This window comes from Sorghum bicolor, chromosome 5, assembly GCF_000003195.3.
Source record: "Sorghum bicolor cultivar BTx623 chromosome 5, Sorghum_bicolor_NCBIv3, whole genome shotgun sequence".
NCBI classification, from domain to species: Eukaryota; Viridiplantae; Streptophyta; class Magnoliopsida; order Poales; family Poaceae; genus Sorghum; species Sorghum bicolor.
Genome location: NC_012874.2, coordinates 53,624,108 through 53,641,731, shown reverse-complemented (window position 1 = coordinate 53,641,731; position 17,624 = coordinate 53,624,108).

Here is a 17,624-nt window from a genome sequence, read left to right as displayed (position 1 = left end):
TATGGATCATCAAACACGAAGTCTGGATGTGTCCTGGGTGTCCATTTTACTATAGACTGCTCCTGGAGCCCGAGATGGACTCGAACTTGACATGAATTGGGCCTCTGAGTTTGCTTGAACGAACTTGCTGACCTTCTAAGGTGGTGGTCAAGGAGGAGGACATCCATGGGCTCCCTTTATGGGTTTTCCTTCTCCTTGTGGCGTGCTTCCACTTGGGCCAAGGTCCCAAGGATTAAAAATATACCCATGATGATAATGTAGCTCTTGGCAGAAATAATGACAGAATATCATGATGACTCGGAAGCCTTGCTGGTGTGATATTGAGGTAGGACCAGGTTTATTTGAAATATTATCAAACAAGTTTTCCATCAAGAGCTCATTGACCTCGATCTCAATCTGGATGGATGAGTTATGGCCTTCCCAATAAAGCACTATCGGACCGCTAGCAAACTAAAAATTCAGCTTTGATGACCTTGTACTTTGAGACACATTTGTACTTACGTACAAATAATGACATGTACATGTGGAACTAAGTGAATTATACCAAAAATCACTATACAAATATAGAACTAAACTCACCTTATAGTCAGTGGTCATATCTGAAGGTGTCATGTCCTCATCACGACGGCGCTCAGAGGAGAGGGAATGGAGAGTGAGGGGCTCAGTCTGAGAAGAAACCCTATTTATAGTCGAAGATAGGGCCTCGGCCATTTTAGAGGAGGGCATTATAGTGTGACTGCCTCCAGAAACTGTTTTAGAGAGGCGGGCATCTTTAGCCAACTGCCTTTGAAAATAGATTATTTCTAGAAGCGATCATCTTACTGTACCCGCTTCCATTAATCCATTAACGGAGGCGGCTGTCTTAAAATAACTGCCTTCGTTAATAGGTAACCGAGGCGGAGGCGGTTGCCTTAAACTTACTGCCTCATGAATCATCGATTAACCGAGGCGGTTGTATAATAACAACTGCCTCCATTAATCCATTAACGAAGGCGGTCACCTTAAAACAACCATCTCTATTAATTATCGATTAACTGAGGCACTTGCATAATAACAACAGCCTCCACTAATCCATTACCGTTAAAGTTTAACCGAGGTGGGCTTTTGGAGGCAATCTGGCTCGGAACAATGGAGGCAGTCGGGAGGTGCCCGCCTTCAATCAGAAAAGGGCAACGTCATGCAAAAGAAATTATGTAGTGGTGATAGTTCAAATAAAGATTGGATATTTCTATTGAGAATTTTTAAATGGTTGTCAAAAAATAGATAGCTCACGACACGACGGCTAAAAAGGCAACGAAACCAAAAAGAACCAAATTGGGAGGTAGGGGGAGGAACCAAGTGCATATTAAATAGTGGGAACATAGCAACCCATGCATATTAAAATTGGTGGAATTAACATCTGAAATAGGTGGAAAAAAATTCTATTTTTTGAAATTTTATATGTAATTAAGGGTAGAAAAAATAGTATCAGGTGATTCAAGTATTATAGTCTCTTCACGTATAATTCGCCGAATGATCACACCAACCCGGCCCCTCTCTCAGTTGCTCTGTTCTTAGTTCTTACTCTCTGTGCGCTGCAGCGGCAGGAGAGGTTGAGGTTGAGGATGAGGGCGGCAGCGGCAGCTGCGAGGGCAGTGCTGCAAACGGCAAGGGCTCCTCACCAGTCCTTGGCGTACGACGGCACCAGGTACATCTGGCGATGGCGGTGGAGGAGGCAAGATCCGGTCCGCTGGTGGCGGCCTTGCTGTCCCCAGCTCCCGCTCCGCGTGCCGCTCCCCTTATCGTGCTCCCGGTCCTCCTCCACTACTGCAGAACAGGCCTTTGGTCACTTGCCCAAAATGAACAATAATCTCGGTCCAATCAGCGTCCGGGACAAAAACACTTTGCTTCCGGTTGGTGAGAACAACCGGGACTAAAAGTCTCCTGCCCAACGGCTATGGTGTCCGAGATCGGTAGAAGGGACCTTTAGTCCCGGTTGGTATCCTCAACCGAGATTAAAGCCCAGCCTTTAGTCCCGATTGGTAACACCAACCGGGAGTAAAAGTTGTTGTCCCGGTCCGTCTCACCGGCCGGAACTAATGTTGGACTTTAGTCCCGGTTGTTAAATGGAACCGGGACTAAATATCCTTCCCCATATTTGAACTCTTCTTCTTCTCCTAGTCGAGCCCATCGATCTTCACTGTTTTGCTGTGTTCTTAATTTGCAGTTGCTTGTTCTTGCTCTCATCTCCGGCTATTGATTCATTTCATCATTTCTACGCCGTCATCGACTTGTTAAGAGGTCACTAGCTTCATCTTCTCAATATTTAGGAGTGGCATGTGTCATTTCCTAGTGTTATATATGTTGTTTTTTATTTTATAGTTTTTTTAAGAGGTTACTAGCTTCATCGTCTTCTCAACATCGACGCGTTTTTTTAGAGAAATAGTGATACTATGTTTTTTATTTTAATTAATTTAGAAAAAAATTAAAAACATATACTACTTTAATTTGCAATTTTTGACCGAGTTAATTAGTTAATTATAACTAGTATGCATACCACATTTCATGATTATTTAAAAAAATAAAGAATTTTTGTGCTTTTTAAATTTTGCTTGTTTAGAGAAATTAGAAATAGAGAATTTTAGGTTTTTTGTTACTTTAATTTCTCTATTAAAAATTAGAAACTTATCTTTCTTTAATTTGTAATTTATGACATGGTTAATTAGTTAATTATAACTAGTATGCATGCCGCATTTTATGATTAGTTAGAAAAATAGAGAACTTTTATGTCTTTTAATTTTGCTAGTTTAGAAAAATTAGAAATAGAGAATTTTAGGTTATTTGTTACTTTAATTTCTGTATAAAAAATTAGAAACTTATAATACTTTACGTTGCAATGCAGACAATGACACGTCATTGGATGTACAATGCCGATCGCCGCTCCAAAGAATTCATTGATGGTGTGCATTATTTCTTAAGAGTGACTGAGGAAAACAAGCGGGATGGATTCATATGTTGCCCACGTGCCTTGTGTCAGAATTTAAAGGAATATTCTAGCTCTAGAAATATTCACTCACATTTGTTGAAGTCGGGTTTATATCAAACTATATTTGTTGGACCAAGCATGGAGAAAATTGGATAATGATGGAAGAAGGTGAAGAAGAACAGTCGGAGCCTGACGACATTATTGCTGAATACGGTGACTTCGGTGATATAGCAATGGGAGAAGTTGAAGATGAGGCAGGTGCAGAAGGCGCACCTGTTGAAGATAATGCTCTTGGTGATGTCATTTGTGATGCACAGAAAGATTGCGAAAGTGAAAAAGAAAAGACAAAGTTTGACCACATATTAGAAGATCACAAGAAATTACTATACCCATCTACCTAGGATGGGCAAAAAAAATTAGGTACAACACTGGAGTTGTTAAAATGGAAGACACAGAATGGTGTATTCGATAAGATATTTGGACAATTAATGAAGATCCAAAAAAGATGCTGCCGAAGCCTAATGAACTGCCCAGTACTACGTACGAAGCAAAACAGATCGTCTGTCCTTTGGTATTAGAAATCAAGAAGATACATGCATGTCCTAATGACTGCATCTTATACCGTGGCAAGAACTACGAGAATTTGGATGAATGCCCTGTATGTAAAGCATCACGGTATAAGATCAGGCGAGATGACCCTGTCGATGTTAAGGGGGAAAAACGTCCCAGAAAAAAATCCCTGCAAAGGTTATGTGGTATGCTCCTATAATACCACGTCTGAAACGTCTTTTTAGAAATAAGGACCATGCAAAATTGTTGCGGTGGCACAAAGAAGACTGTAAAGTAGACAACATGTTGAGACACCCTGCTGATGGGTCCCAGTGGAGAGCAATAGACAGGGAATTTCTGGAGTTTGCAAAAGATGCAAGAAACTTAAAGTTCGCTTTAAGTACGGACGGTATGAATCCTTTTGGTGAGCAGAGCAGTAGTCATAGCACTTGGCCTGTTACACTATGTGTCTACAACCTTTCTCCATGGTTATGCATGAAGCAAAGGTTCATTATGATGCCGGTGCTCATCCAAGTCCCGAAGCAACCGGACAATGACATTGATGTCTATCTAAGGCCATTAATTGAAGAACTCCTTCTTTTATGGAGTGAAACAGGTGTTCGTGTGAAACAGGTGTTCGTGTGTGGGATGAGTACAAACAGGAACACTTCGACCTGCGAGCACTGTTGTTTGTGAGAATCAATGATTGGCCTGCTCTAAGTATTCTTTTAGGGCAGACAAACAAGGGATATAATGCATGCACACACTATTTTGATGACCTTGATAGTATATATTTGAAAAAATGCAGAAAGGTCGTGTACCTTGGGTATCGTCGGTTTCTTTCTATGAATCACCCAGTTAGAAAGAAAAGAAAGCATTTTAAAGGTAAGGCAGACCACCGATGCAAGCCTCGTAAAAGAACTAGAGAAGAAGTATTTGAGATGGTTAAGGATGTGAAAGTAGTTTTTGGTAAGGGACAAGGCAACCAACTATTTCCAAAAGATGCAGCGGGTCATGCACCCATGTGGAAGAAGTCAATATTTTAGGAGCTACCCTATTGGCAAGTCCTAGAGGTCCGGAATGCGATCGACGTCATGCACCTAACATAGAATCTTTGTGTGAACTATTGATATTTGGTAACGCCATCAGGAAATGATCCGCAAGCGCACTGATATCGGTGAGCACTTCACCCGGGAGGTTATCCAGAGTATCGTATTTATATTTTTACCAATAGGAGAAAGCGTGAATCTGACTAACCAAATCTATCGCTACTACCCTTTAGGCTACAAACAATGTGATTCGATGTGAGCGATGTATAGAGAAGACTACAACCGTACTCTTATTCTAACCTTGGTAAGGATGATCTACTGTTCTATTGGGGAGGCTCACAGAATCTAGACACCACAAAGGATGTTCGATCCGCACCTATAAACCCTACCCCTCCTGCTAACGAGATGTGGGCTGCAAAGGTAACTCGGAAATGTCACGTTCCTCGCTACTACCACGGTCCAGCTAGTCAGGGGATATCTATGAGTACCCTAGCCCAAACACCTCGTTTACGCTAGCAATGATTACTCTAAACTCAACCGGAAGAGATTAAAGTAAACTCATAAACCAAAGAACAATAAAACAAGAACTTACTAGAATTTAGAAGTCAAATTACTGAAGAATCCTAGGAGCAAGCCTCGGGTTAGGAGAACTTGATCCCACAGGTACAACCTCAGAGTAGACACCGACAGGCCGGGCTTCCTCCGATCTACACCTCCACTCTATCTCTCTCAATCTAGTAGAACTTAGAAGAACTAATTCTACTCTCACATTGGATGCTAAGCCCTAAGTCTATTTAGAGGAAAGGTTATCCTTCGAGGGCACCTCTCAACTCTATGATGAACTTGTTATCCTCCAGGGGTCAGGGGGTCTGCTTATATAGTCCCCTCAAGTGAATCTGGGCCGTCGGATCAAACCGACATTGATTGAACGGTTATCCTTGATCCTTTTGGTCGGTGGAGCGTAATCCGCGAGACGGGTCCTGATTGGACTCTGCACCAGGGCGGGCGCCCTAGGGGGGAGGGCGCCCTGCCCCCGGGCCCGATCACCTTCCCGTTCATTCCCGTGGCTTCTGGAGTCTTCTAGATGATAGAAAATTACATGACACGTCAATATCCCGACGTGTGGGCCTTTCTTCCATATTTCCTGATAACCCCCTGCAGAAATAGGCAAACACCAAAACTCGTGAAATTCTGTCAGTTAAAACCCTAAGTCTGGGTGTTGGTTGCATTTGGATCCTTTTCTTTATTCATTTGATGATTATTTTTGGTACTTAAGGACCGTCAACAACTCCTCCAAGCTTACCTCTTGCTCGTCCCTGAGCAACGATGGACTCAAGAGTTTCTGCAGTGGTTTCATGCCTTAAAGGTACACATGCGTTCAAACAAGATCTCATCTCTGGGTTAGGGTAAAATGTTAAGACTTAAAACTTACTCATTTTACCTTTCTCCATGGGGCTTACAACCGTCACTTGTGTTTTGAGCAGTTAAAAGAAAGAACAGTCTAGTCAAGCTCCATCTCTCATATTCTTGATCAGCTATAGCTCTGGAGTTTTTGCAGATTTTCAAATAAAACTCAGAGATTCAATATATGACTCTCTCAAATCTCTCTTTTGTGGTATTTCTGGATCCTTTCTAAGGTAGTAATGGTATATGCCTTCTTTCAAAGTATGTGGTATTTTTGGTATGAGGCATAGTGATATTGCCTTCTCTCTCACAATACTCTAATAAGGTTTTGATATCTGGAGCTCATAGGTGGGAGACAGATAATACATACTTACAAGACATTTATTGCATAGTCAAACCGTGAATCTAGAAGAACAAGTCAATAAGTCAAATCAAGATGTGCATGTGTGGCGAGTGAATGGTGTATGGTGATGATGGTGATAACAATGGTGAAAATCTAATTCTACTTTTGCTCTTTTTAGGGGATACATACCTTTCTTGCACTTTGAAGCTTTTTGAGGAGAATGAGATGCTCTATATTTTCTTTTTCTTTCCTCCCAGGTGGGTATCTTGTACCCCTAATTCTACAGTCGGTCACTTGTCCATTTTTACCTCTCGTCTCACTTTTTATTTTCTTCGAGGTTCCGGGCACTTGCCTCTTTTTATTTCCTCGTATCCTCTCTTTTTTTAGAGCACTCATCTCCTGAAATAATATAGCAAGTGGTAGTAACCAAGATAACTCGAGCATTTATTTTATAGGGAAAACAGAAATAGGAGAATGTTTTTGGCTATTCTCTCCCGGATTGGGAGTAGAATAATTTTAGGTGAATGAGATGGAATTGAGTGGATGTATGTGGATGCGTACTTCCGGAGTAGAAGTAGCATGTATGAGTGAACGTGCAAGTGGATCTTGATTCTAACCGCACGACAAGCTCCTAAGGGTCTACACAGCTTGACCACACTCAATGCTCATAAGCAGTAAAAAGTAATTGTATGATTCATAGTCTAATAAGCATGTATATATGGCTATGGTAGGATTTTAAACTCTCATCATACAGGAACTCATCATGTGTTATTTTAAAGATTTTCAAAGATAAAATTATCCAGAATTCTAGCATCTCTAGGAATAGATAAACAGCAGCTCAACCTTCCCATATCATATCCATTAACAACTTAGACTTCAGATCAAGTACTCTTCCCACAAGTTCAGGCTTAGAGCAGATCTTAATTCATAATAGTCATGCCTAAATTTGAGAGATATTTCAATTTTGAGAACTAGTCATGGCAGAGCAACTATTCATCATTTCCATGTGAGAGCTTATCATGAGAGTTCATAGCAAACTTTATTTATTTATTTATTTAGCAAACTAAGCAAAGATATATATATATATATATATATATATATATAAGCATAGAATTTTTATTTGGGTTTTTATGATTATGCATCTTTTTATTATTTGAATAAAGTATAAACATGAGTAGAACACTTAGCTGGATAAATGGGGGTGCTCTCCCCCAAGCTGGATTTGACGTAATTTCTTCTGATGTAGCTAGCAGGTGGCAGAGGTGTATTTGAATGTCGGCAGCACCCTGACAGCGATTACTATGTCCTCCGCCGGCTAGTCTTCTTTGATCCTTGAATTCTGTGGAGCTCAAATAGACAACAAAGCTTTGTGGAACTGGTTAAGTGTTAGCATAAAATCTCTTAGCCTTATCATGTTGAGCCTCCTCAATAAATGTTACTCTCTTTAGTAGGATCATAAATTTATTTTTTTATATTTTTATTTTTACAGGACAAGAATATATTTATTTTATTTTTATGCCACCACAGTGAATGTACTTATGAGTTTTATGCCATGAGCATACTCACATGGGGCTTACTATTTTTTAACATTTTTATTTTCTTTTCGAGATGATATGAACCTGATTAACTAAGCAAACTATTTTAAATAATTGAAGGGAATAGGATAACTACCAAGTTTACCTCTTGGCAAGGCGTTCGGTGTTTTTAAGTCCTCCGAACAGAACTCTCCGTTTTCTCAGTCATCCTGGGATTCGCTGTATGGCGTAGTCGGTGGTTCCGGCGGCGCCTCCTCTTCGTGTATAACTATGTTCTCTCTCCATACCTGACTCGGTGCTACGGTCTCCTCAGGACAGTTCTGTTCAAGCTGTATGTCTTCAAACCTTACCACTTCTCCTTCGTAGTCTGCCCATCCATCCTTAATGATTTGCCTCCTCTAGTTACGTCGTCTTCTTCTTGTCCTGTCCTGCTTAGAGTCTTCAACCTTTCGGAATATCTGATCTGCCATCTGGAGCTGGGTCATCCTTTTTTGGTCAGGAACGGTGACTTAAGTCGACGATCTTGACCTCCTTGAACTGCAGTGACCATCTTAGCTAACTCGGTCCACATTTGCTTGTTCCTGTTCCTCCTGTTGGTCCTCTTCCTTGGTTCATGTTAGGATTGCTCTGAAATTTGTGTAGTTTTGTTCTTGAAGGAAAGTCTCCTTCTTCCCCTTGATGTAGAAACTGATTTTGGCAGCACTAGCGTAGATGACAGCTCTCGAGGTGTTCAGGAATGGCCTCTCTAGGATGATGGGTGCCCTCTCATCAGTACTAGTCTCTATCACCATGAAGTCTGCTGGAGTGTACAAGGTACCAACTCGGACGCAGAGGTTCTTCAATATTTCCTTTGGGAAACTGAGTGTCCGATCTACAAGCTGAGTAGTTAGGCGTCTGTTGATTCCAACCTTGATTTTGTTGAGGACGGTTGTAGTAGTTGTTGTTGTTGATGTAATTTACATCCTCAAGCATCTTAGGGCAGTGACTGCCTGAGTGTCCAGTATCTGCAGTGTGTTTGTTCTCGTAGATCTAGGTCCTTCACTTGGAAGAATCTAGGAGTTGTAAAACTCCTTTAGGTTTTGCTTGAAGTGTACCTGCTCATAAAGACAAGGCAGAGTTCAAGTGCATGGGCCCTGTTGGTGAAATACACCAACAGAACCAAAAGTGTATTTGTTCTTCTCTAACCTTAAGCATAGAGAGCAAGACAAAGTTGATGGATAATAAGATCATGAGTGTAGCATTTAAAACATTTGTCAGATCAGATTGCTCAACCTTATGGAAAGATAATCTATCTATATTTATGTTGTGTTTATATCTTCCAAAGATTGAATGTGCAACATTTTAGCTTATATGATTAGGAGTGTGGGATCACGAAGGTAGTACTATAAACAAAGATTAAAGGACTAAACATGCTGAATTAATTGGGTTGGTTAATTTGGAGTTACAAATCATACATGTTTGTCTCTTTATTTTATGTGAACGCCAGAACCAAGGAGAAGCTTATAAAAGTGATAGTCAAGTACTTTAAGATGTTACCTTAATTGAAGAGTGATGGTACCATCTCACCTTGTGTAAGCTTTCCTTTCTTAGCGGTTGTGCATCGTGTTTGTGGCACTCTTTGTCTCGTTCCATGGATCATCTCTCTATGATGAATGAGCTATGTCTTCCTTCTGTAAATCGTTAAATTTCAGGTGTCTCCTTTATCTCCAATGTGAGTTTGTATCTCAGGACTTCCCAGGTTGATATTGAAAGTTTTCCTGTAGGGGATAGTCCGACAAAATATACTAATGCCTACTTGAAGCAGTTTTTAGTTCAGTAACCAAACTAGACTCCATGTCTAATCAGATTAACGAAGGCTATTTAACCTAAGCACAACGCTTAATTTAAATGCCAATGGAAGTATGTCCAGTACTTCCAAACCAACACTTACTAGGATAAACATAGGTAGCATGATGGCATTTATAGAGATCTACTCAAGTGGAGATGAAGTAGTGTGATTAGTATTTAACAAATCAAGCATGTCTCAAAGTACTCCCCCAAGCTTGAATTTTGCAAAATTCAAGATTGGATGAATTTAATTTAATGTTGCATGATGATTGGTTGGACATACCTTGTGCTTGTCATTCATCCGATCTTCTTGCTTCAATCCTAGAAAGGTTAGTGACAAGAATACTCGAAGGAATATTTCTACAATTATCTTTATATGCTCAATACACAAGGCAATGTTGCAAATAATTAGAAGTTCATGTTACGATCTGATAAGTGCTTGTTTTAAGACACTAAGCTTGTCCTTGGGAAGCCATCAACTTATGTTGCTGAAGTGGTTTCCCCTCCAACACCAACCTAAGCGTGCCTATATCAAGATCGACTCAACGATATCTGCAATATTTATTATAGACATATACATCGATAACCACCCCTTTAAAGTTTTTATAAATAGAAAGGAAGAGGGGGTTGGAGATCGCAAAAGTGGTAAGGTTGGAGAGATCAATTGATTGGGGAGATGTTTTATATGAGCAAGGACTTGGTGAGGTATTTATGAAATAACTTCCATGTTCACTGTTGTTTCTCTCATTCTCAAACTGCAAGGAGGATTCTTCAAGAATGCTTAAAATTCCTCTAGAATTGTCTCTCAAGTTTGTTTTATCTATCCATTCAATAGTGATAGCAAATGGATTTTTAATGCCCTCTAGCCATTGATGTTGCTCTTCGTGATCCTCCTTGTGGTCTTGGTGACTCTTATGCATGGGATGTCTAGAGAGATTCATAGGAGGTTCAAGAGAAAGAGCATAGTAGAAATTATTAAGCTCAAGGATGGGTTGGATAGCCGAATCATGGGATTGAAATGTTTGGAAATCAGCTATTGAAACTTCCTTTCCTCGTCTGGGAGATGATTCCTTCTATATCTCTAGGATTTTTCTATGAAGACTAGTACAAGAAGGATGTCCAAAAATGAAGAATACCTTGCTTTACTAACAGATAAAGAAAGAAAAACTCTACCAAAGGGTATATGATTAAGACCAATGTGAAAATATCGAGGAAACACATGGTCTTGTAGGGCTAGGTTTAAACCAGAATTTATAGAAAGATTAAGAGATTCCCTAGGTGTAGCTAAAAGTTCATTATCTTTTTTATTAAAAGATAGGACCTCAGCTATAGAAAAGGGTTGGTTTTGACCTATTGCAATCAACTCCGGACACAGATCATAATTAGGGGCAAAGAAAGGACTTGTTGACTCCCATGGTCTATGGCTGGTCTCCGAAGGTGCAACAAATTCAATAATAGGTGTGGAATTTGAGTTATCCATAAAGATGGAAAAAATAAAAAGATAAAAGAATAAAAATATAATACTAGATAATAGCAAGATTCAAAGTTATCTCAGCAAACCGTCTTTCTCCCCGGCAATGGCGCCAGAAATGCTTGTTGATATTTGGTAACGCCATCAGAAAATGATCCGCAAGCGCACGGAAATCGGTGAGCACTTCACCCGAAAGGTTATCCAGAGTATCGTATTTATATTTTTACCACTGGGAGAAAGCGTGCATTTGACTAACCAAATCTATTGCTACTACCCTTTAGGCTACAAACAATGTGATTCGATGTGAGCGATGTATAGAGAAGACTACAACCGTACTCTCATTCTAACCTTGGTAAGGATGATCTACTGTTCTATTGGGGAGGCTCATGGAATCTAGACACCACAGAGGATGTTCGACCCGCACCTATAAACCCTACCCCTCCTGCTAACGAGATGTGGGCTGCAAAGGTAACTCGGAAATGTCACGTTCCTCGCTACTACCACGGTCCAGCTAGTCACTGGATATCTATGAGTACCCTAGCCCAAACACCACATTTACGCTAGCAATGATTACTCTAAACTCAACCGGAAGAGATTAAAGTAAACTCATAAACCAAAGAACAATAAAACAAGAACTTACTAGAATTTAGAAGTCGAATTACAGAAGAATCCTAGGAGCAAGCCTCGGGTTAGGAGAACTTGATCCCACAGGTACAACCTTGGAGTAGACACCGACAGGCCGGGCGTCCTCCGATCTACACCTCCACTCTATCTCTCTCAATCTAGTAGAACTTAGAAGAACTAATTCTACTCTCACATTGGATGCTAAGCCCTAAGTCTATTTAGAGGAAAGGTTATCCTCCGAGGGCACCTCTCAACTCTATGATGAACTTGTTGTCCTCCAGGGGCCATGGGGTCTGCTTATATAGTCCCCTCAAGTGAATCTGGGCCGTCGGATCAAACCGACATTGATTGAACGGTTATCCTTGATCCTTTAGGTCGGTGGAGCGTAATCCGTGAGACGGGTCCTGATTGGACTCTGCACCAGGGCGGGCGCCCTAGGGGGGAGGGCGGGCGCCCTGCGCCCATGCCCGATCACCTTCCCGTTCGTTCTCGTGGCTTCTGGAGTCTTCTAGATGATAGAAAATTGCACAGCACGTTAATATCCCGACGTGTGGGCCTTTCTTCCATATTTCCTGATAACCCTCTACAGAAATAGACAAACACCAAAACTCATGGAATTCTGTCAGTTAAAACCCTAAGTCTGGGTGTTGGTTGCATTTGGATCCTTTTCTTTATTTATTTGATGATTATTTTTGGTACTTAAGGACCATCAACATGAACCTTCTAGGATTCATGGGTGTGTATGGTAAGCCTAAGGATTCACTTGAAGCACGACATGACTTGCAACGCATGGAAGAACGAGACAACCTGCATCCAGAGAAGACAGATGATGGACGCCAATATTTAAGACCTGCTAGCTACACTCTTAGCAATGAAGAGAAAGAAATCATGTTTGAATGCTTAAGCAGCATCAAGGTCCTATTTGGATTCTCCTCTAATATAAAAGGTATAATTAATGTGCCCGAGAAGAAATTTCTGAACTTAAAGTCACATGACTGCCATGTGCTTATGACGCAATTGCTTCCAGTTGCATTAAGAGGAATTCTACCTCCACATGTACGTCTGGCCACCGTAAAGTTATGTGCATTCCTCAATGCAATTTCTCAGAAGGCAATCAATCCACTGGAACTAGTTGCTCTATAGAATGATGTGGTTCAATGTCTTGTCAGCTTTGAGTTAGTGTTCCCTCCATCCTTCTTTGATATCATGACACACCTCCTAGTTCATCTGGTCAAGGAGATCAATATTCTTGGTCCTGTGTTCCTACATAATATGTTTCCCTTCGAGAGGTTTATGGGAGTTCTAAAGAAATATGTTCACCAACGTGCTCGGCCAGAAGGAAGCATCACAGAGGGCTATGGGACAGAGGAGGTCATTGAGTTTTGTGTTGAATTCATTCCAGAACTTGACCCAATTGGTGTTCCTAAATTGTGACACGAGGGGAGACTAAGTGGAAAGGGAACACTAGGAAAGAAAACATACATCGGTACGTGGGACGATTCTTTCAATAAAGCACACTACACAGTTCTTCAAAACTCATCCATGGTGGAGCCGTATGTCACGAAACACAAGGACTTCCTACGATCCCAATTCCCATAGAAGAATGAAGCTTGGTTTATGCGTCAGCACATGGACACTTTCAGTGATTGGTTACAAAAAGAATGTCAGGGTAATGACCAGATTGATGAGCAACTGTATTTGTTGGCTAGGCAACCATCATGGCACATCCTCACGTACAAAGGGTACGAGATAAATGGAAATACATTTTACACCCTAGGCCAAGATAAAAGAAGCACGAACCAAAATAGTGGGGTTCGCATAGACGCCATAGACCCAAATGGAAACAGACAAACATATTATGGCCATATAGAGGAGATTTGGAAACTAGACTACGCACCTAATTTTAAAGTTCCTTTGTTCCGGTGCCAATGGGTGAAGGCTGCCGGAGGCGGGGTGACAGTTCATAAAGACTATGGAATGGCAATAGTGGACCTCAACAATGTTGGTTACAAAGATGAACCATTCGTCCTTGTTGCTGATGTGAATCAGGTGTTCTATGTGAAAGACATGTCTACAAAACAGAAGAGAGAGAAAATGACAACAAATCAATAAATGAGCCAAATCACGCCTTTTAGGGAAAAGAAACATTGTGGGAATTGAGGACAAGTCAGATATTTCAGAAGATTATGAAAGGGATGACCGAATCACGCCTTTTAATGTGACCAAAGATCCGAGCATACTGATAAATGCTGAGGACACTCCATGGTTACGTCAAGATCATGACCAAGGAACATACGTCAAAAAGAAGATCACTATTGTGCCCGCCTAATAAATAGATTGCATTAGAGTATGTGTATGTGACAATTGTAACTTAAGATGTTTATATTAGTTTTTCTTATTTTATATTATTTCAAATAATGAAATGACTTGTGGGAAATGATATTTAAGTTTGCTATTATAAGAGATGTGTCAATTGTGGATTTTCAACTACCCTTTCCCAACACTTTGTTAAATGCAAAAATAGTCAAACTTGGTCAAATGACAAACTAAATTACTTAAAATGAAAAAAAATTTGAATACCAAGTTGTTAGATATCATCAAGATCTAAACTTTTTATATAGACAAATTTTCCATTTGAGAAAGTTTAAGTTCACAATACCCACCAAATCTTGAATCTCACACAAACTATATGAAACTATATGTGTCAATTGTGGATTTTCAACTACACCTTCCCAACACTTTGTCAAATGCAAAAATAATATATATATTAAATGTAGATTTTGACGAGCGGAACAATATTGGTATTCATGACTTTTCCATTCGAGACCATCTAGGGTTCCGAAAACCGATGTGTGGCTATGAATTATTTCAAAATTCAAAATTGAGTGGTTCGAACTTTTTCAAAAGAAAAGTTGACCATTAGACCAAATGTAGAACTTGATGAGTGTAACAAACTTTGTATTCATGACTTTTCCATTTGGGACCATCTAGGGTTCGGTCAAAGTGTGTGTTTTTAAAAACTAATGCTTTGACTTTGGTCAAACTTGGTCAAATGACCCATTTGATGACTTGAAACGAAAAAAAATTGAATACAAAGTTGGTAGAGATCATCAAGATCTACATTTGATATATTCTCCATTTTTCCATTTGGATAAATTTGAGCCAATCTTAAGCACATTTGTTCAAAATTGAGTGGTTCAAAATTTTATGTTCCCAAATTTATTATGTAAGCAATTAGACAAAAAGAAATGGAACTATTATTTTTTAACAAATTAATACAAATTCTTATATTTACTATGCAATTAACAAAATCAATCTAATTATTGTAAGCATAAATAAATAAGAAATAGAAAAGAAATCTTTAAAAAGCAATCTAATGTAATGGTGAATATCACGTATATCACAATTTTGGAGATAAATGATGATAAATGAACAAAATTTACGTTTAAATAATGCACAAACAAATTTTCTATCAAAAACAGCTACTTTAAGATATTAAAATTAAATAATACATTTTTGCAATAACAAAATACTAATTACTTTTCATATTTAAGTTTGCTATTATAAGAGATGGAAAGATTTTATATTCCCAAATTTATTATGTATGCAATTAGACAAACAGAAATAGAACTGTTATTTTTTAACAAATTAATACCTATTCTTTTATTTACTATGCAATTATTAAAATTATTTTAATTGTTGTAAGCATAAATAAATAAGAAACGGAAAAATACCTTTAGTTTTGGTGCACAACAACAACCGGGACTAAAGGTAGCTTTAGTCCCGGTTCCAGCTACGAACCGGGACTAAAGGTTGGACATTTAGTCCCGGTGCGTATCATAGTCCCGGTGATACGCACCGGGACTAAAGGTCCCCGCGTATATATAAGCAAACAGTCTTCTTCTTCCTCCAGATCGACTCACATCGACGTTGCTCTAGACACCGCCGCCGCTCCCCACTGCCTCCATTTGCCCGAGCCGCCGCTGCCTCCTTCTTCTCCGGCGCAGGGACACGCGCGGACGAGCGCCGCCGCCACCTCCTTCTCCGGACGACACGCGCAGAGAGCGTCGTGTGCCACCGAGGCGCCGTACGTCGCGCCGCCATGTGCCTTCTTCTCCGGCGCCGCCCCACGCGCACCCTCGTCAACAAAGTGCCCCCGCGGCCGCCTCCTCGCCCTCGGCCAAACTGCCGTCCTCCCCGAGGCGTCGTACGTCGTCGCGCTGCCAGTGCCTTCTTCTCCTTTGTCCTTGTCTCATGAAAAAATGTTTATCTAAAGTTACGCATGTGCAAATGTGATAAATTTTATACAGTGACCCTTGTGTGATATGCTTATGCTCCTGTAATTTTTGTAGAATTTTCTGAGCACCTTAAGTAACATCTCTTGTTTACGCCCCTTTATGTAAATAAATTAATAAATATAATTTATTAAATGTTTTGGTTGTTGGCATGTGTTTTTTTGGTAATCTTATGTTATGCATGCCATGTTAGTTCACTTGGTTTGCTCTAAACATGCTTCTACAATGTTAACAAATAATTAAGTTAAGGGTTCATGTTCTTTCTGGACAGCAAGACTTAATGTTGTTACTTACCCTTAGGTAGTAATGTTTTCTGAAAAACTTGTCTGAACCAAAGTTGTAGAAAACTTAATATTCTAGCTGCTGTTAAATTTTTCTGGCAGTTGGCCATATAGTTTAGGAGTTGCTGCTGTTTAAAGTTGGGTGACAGATGTGTGTGTTCTCTGTCTTCCTGAACCCAGTTCTTCTAATGTGTTTGTTTAACTACCTTAGTGCTGTTATCATGCTATGATGATTAAAGGTGAAATGTGAGTAATTGTATAAGGTTTCCAAATTGTCTTATATCAAGTCTTTTGGATCAGTGGATCTCTAGTTATGATTTGTTCTCTGTTGTGTATAGTCTAGAAGGAGTAACCTCTTTTGTAAACTATGTTTGTATCCTTGTTTACTATAGTGGTGCTTCTGTGCTATCTTTTTTAACTATTTGTTCTTGTTTACTATAGGTGGCGATCGACATTGTGTTGGATGTGCAGGCTATTTTTAAACTATTTGTTCTTGTTCTCCCAGAATGCGGTGATATGTTATACAAATATGGTGATCTGTAGGCTATTTTTTATATTGTATGAATGAGATGATATGTTGTATGAATTAAAAATCATTTTAGGGAATTTTATTTGAATCAAAACTATGAATATGTTCCCAAACACATGATAAAAATCTCGTTCCCAAACGCCTGTCTACGAGAAGTACCTCTCGCCAAAACGTACTCCTACATCTACATATCGTATTCTGATCGACCAAACATACACACTCGCGAAAATTGTATTATTTCTTTATTCATCGCCAAAAGGTAGGAATATCTTAGTAGGTACCGCAATCATTCTATGAACCTTGTAGAGTCAAACTATCTCAAATTTAATCAAATTTATATGATAGAATAATAACATTTATGATAACCACTAAGTATCATTAGGTTTTTCATTAAATTGTAAGTCACTTCTAGAATTTTGGAGAGTTAAAATATCTCAAGTTTACAAATAAGTCATAATTTGTTAAGCAAAGTTACAAATATGATTTTTTTTGCAAACCTCAAATTGTTAAGCGAAGTTAGAAATTGTTATGCCAAGTTACTTCATTCACAAAAAAATCCAATTCTCTTTTTATGACATTTCTATAAAAGATATAAGTATTATTAGATTAATTATAGATATATTTTTATACTATAAATTTACTTTAGATATAAATGCTATTTTATCCAATACTTTAATAAATACATTTGTGTTGGACATATTAAGTGCGAGATTTGACAAATAACTTTTAACACTTGATTAAATTTGCAGAAA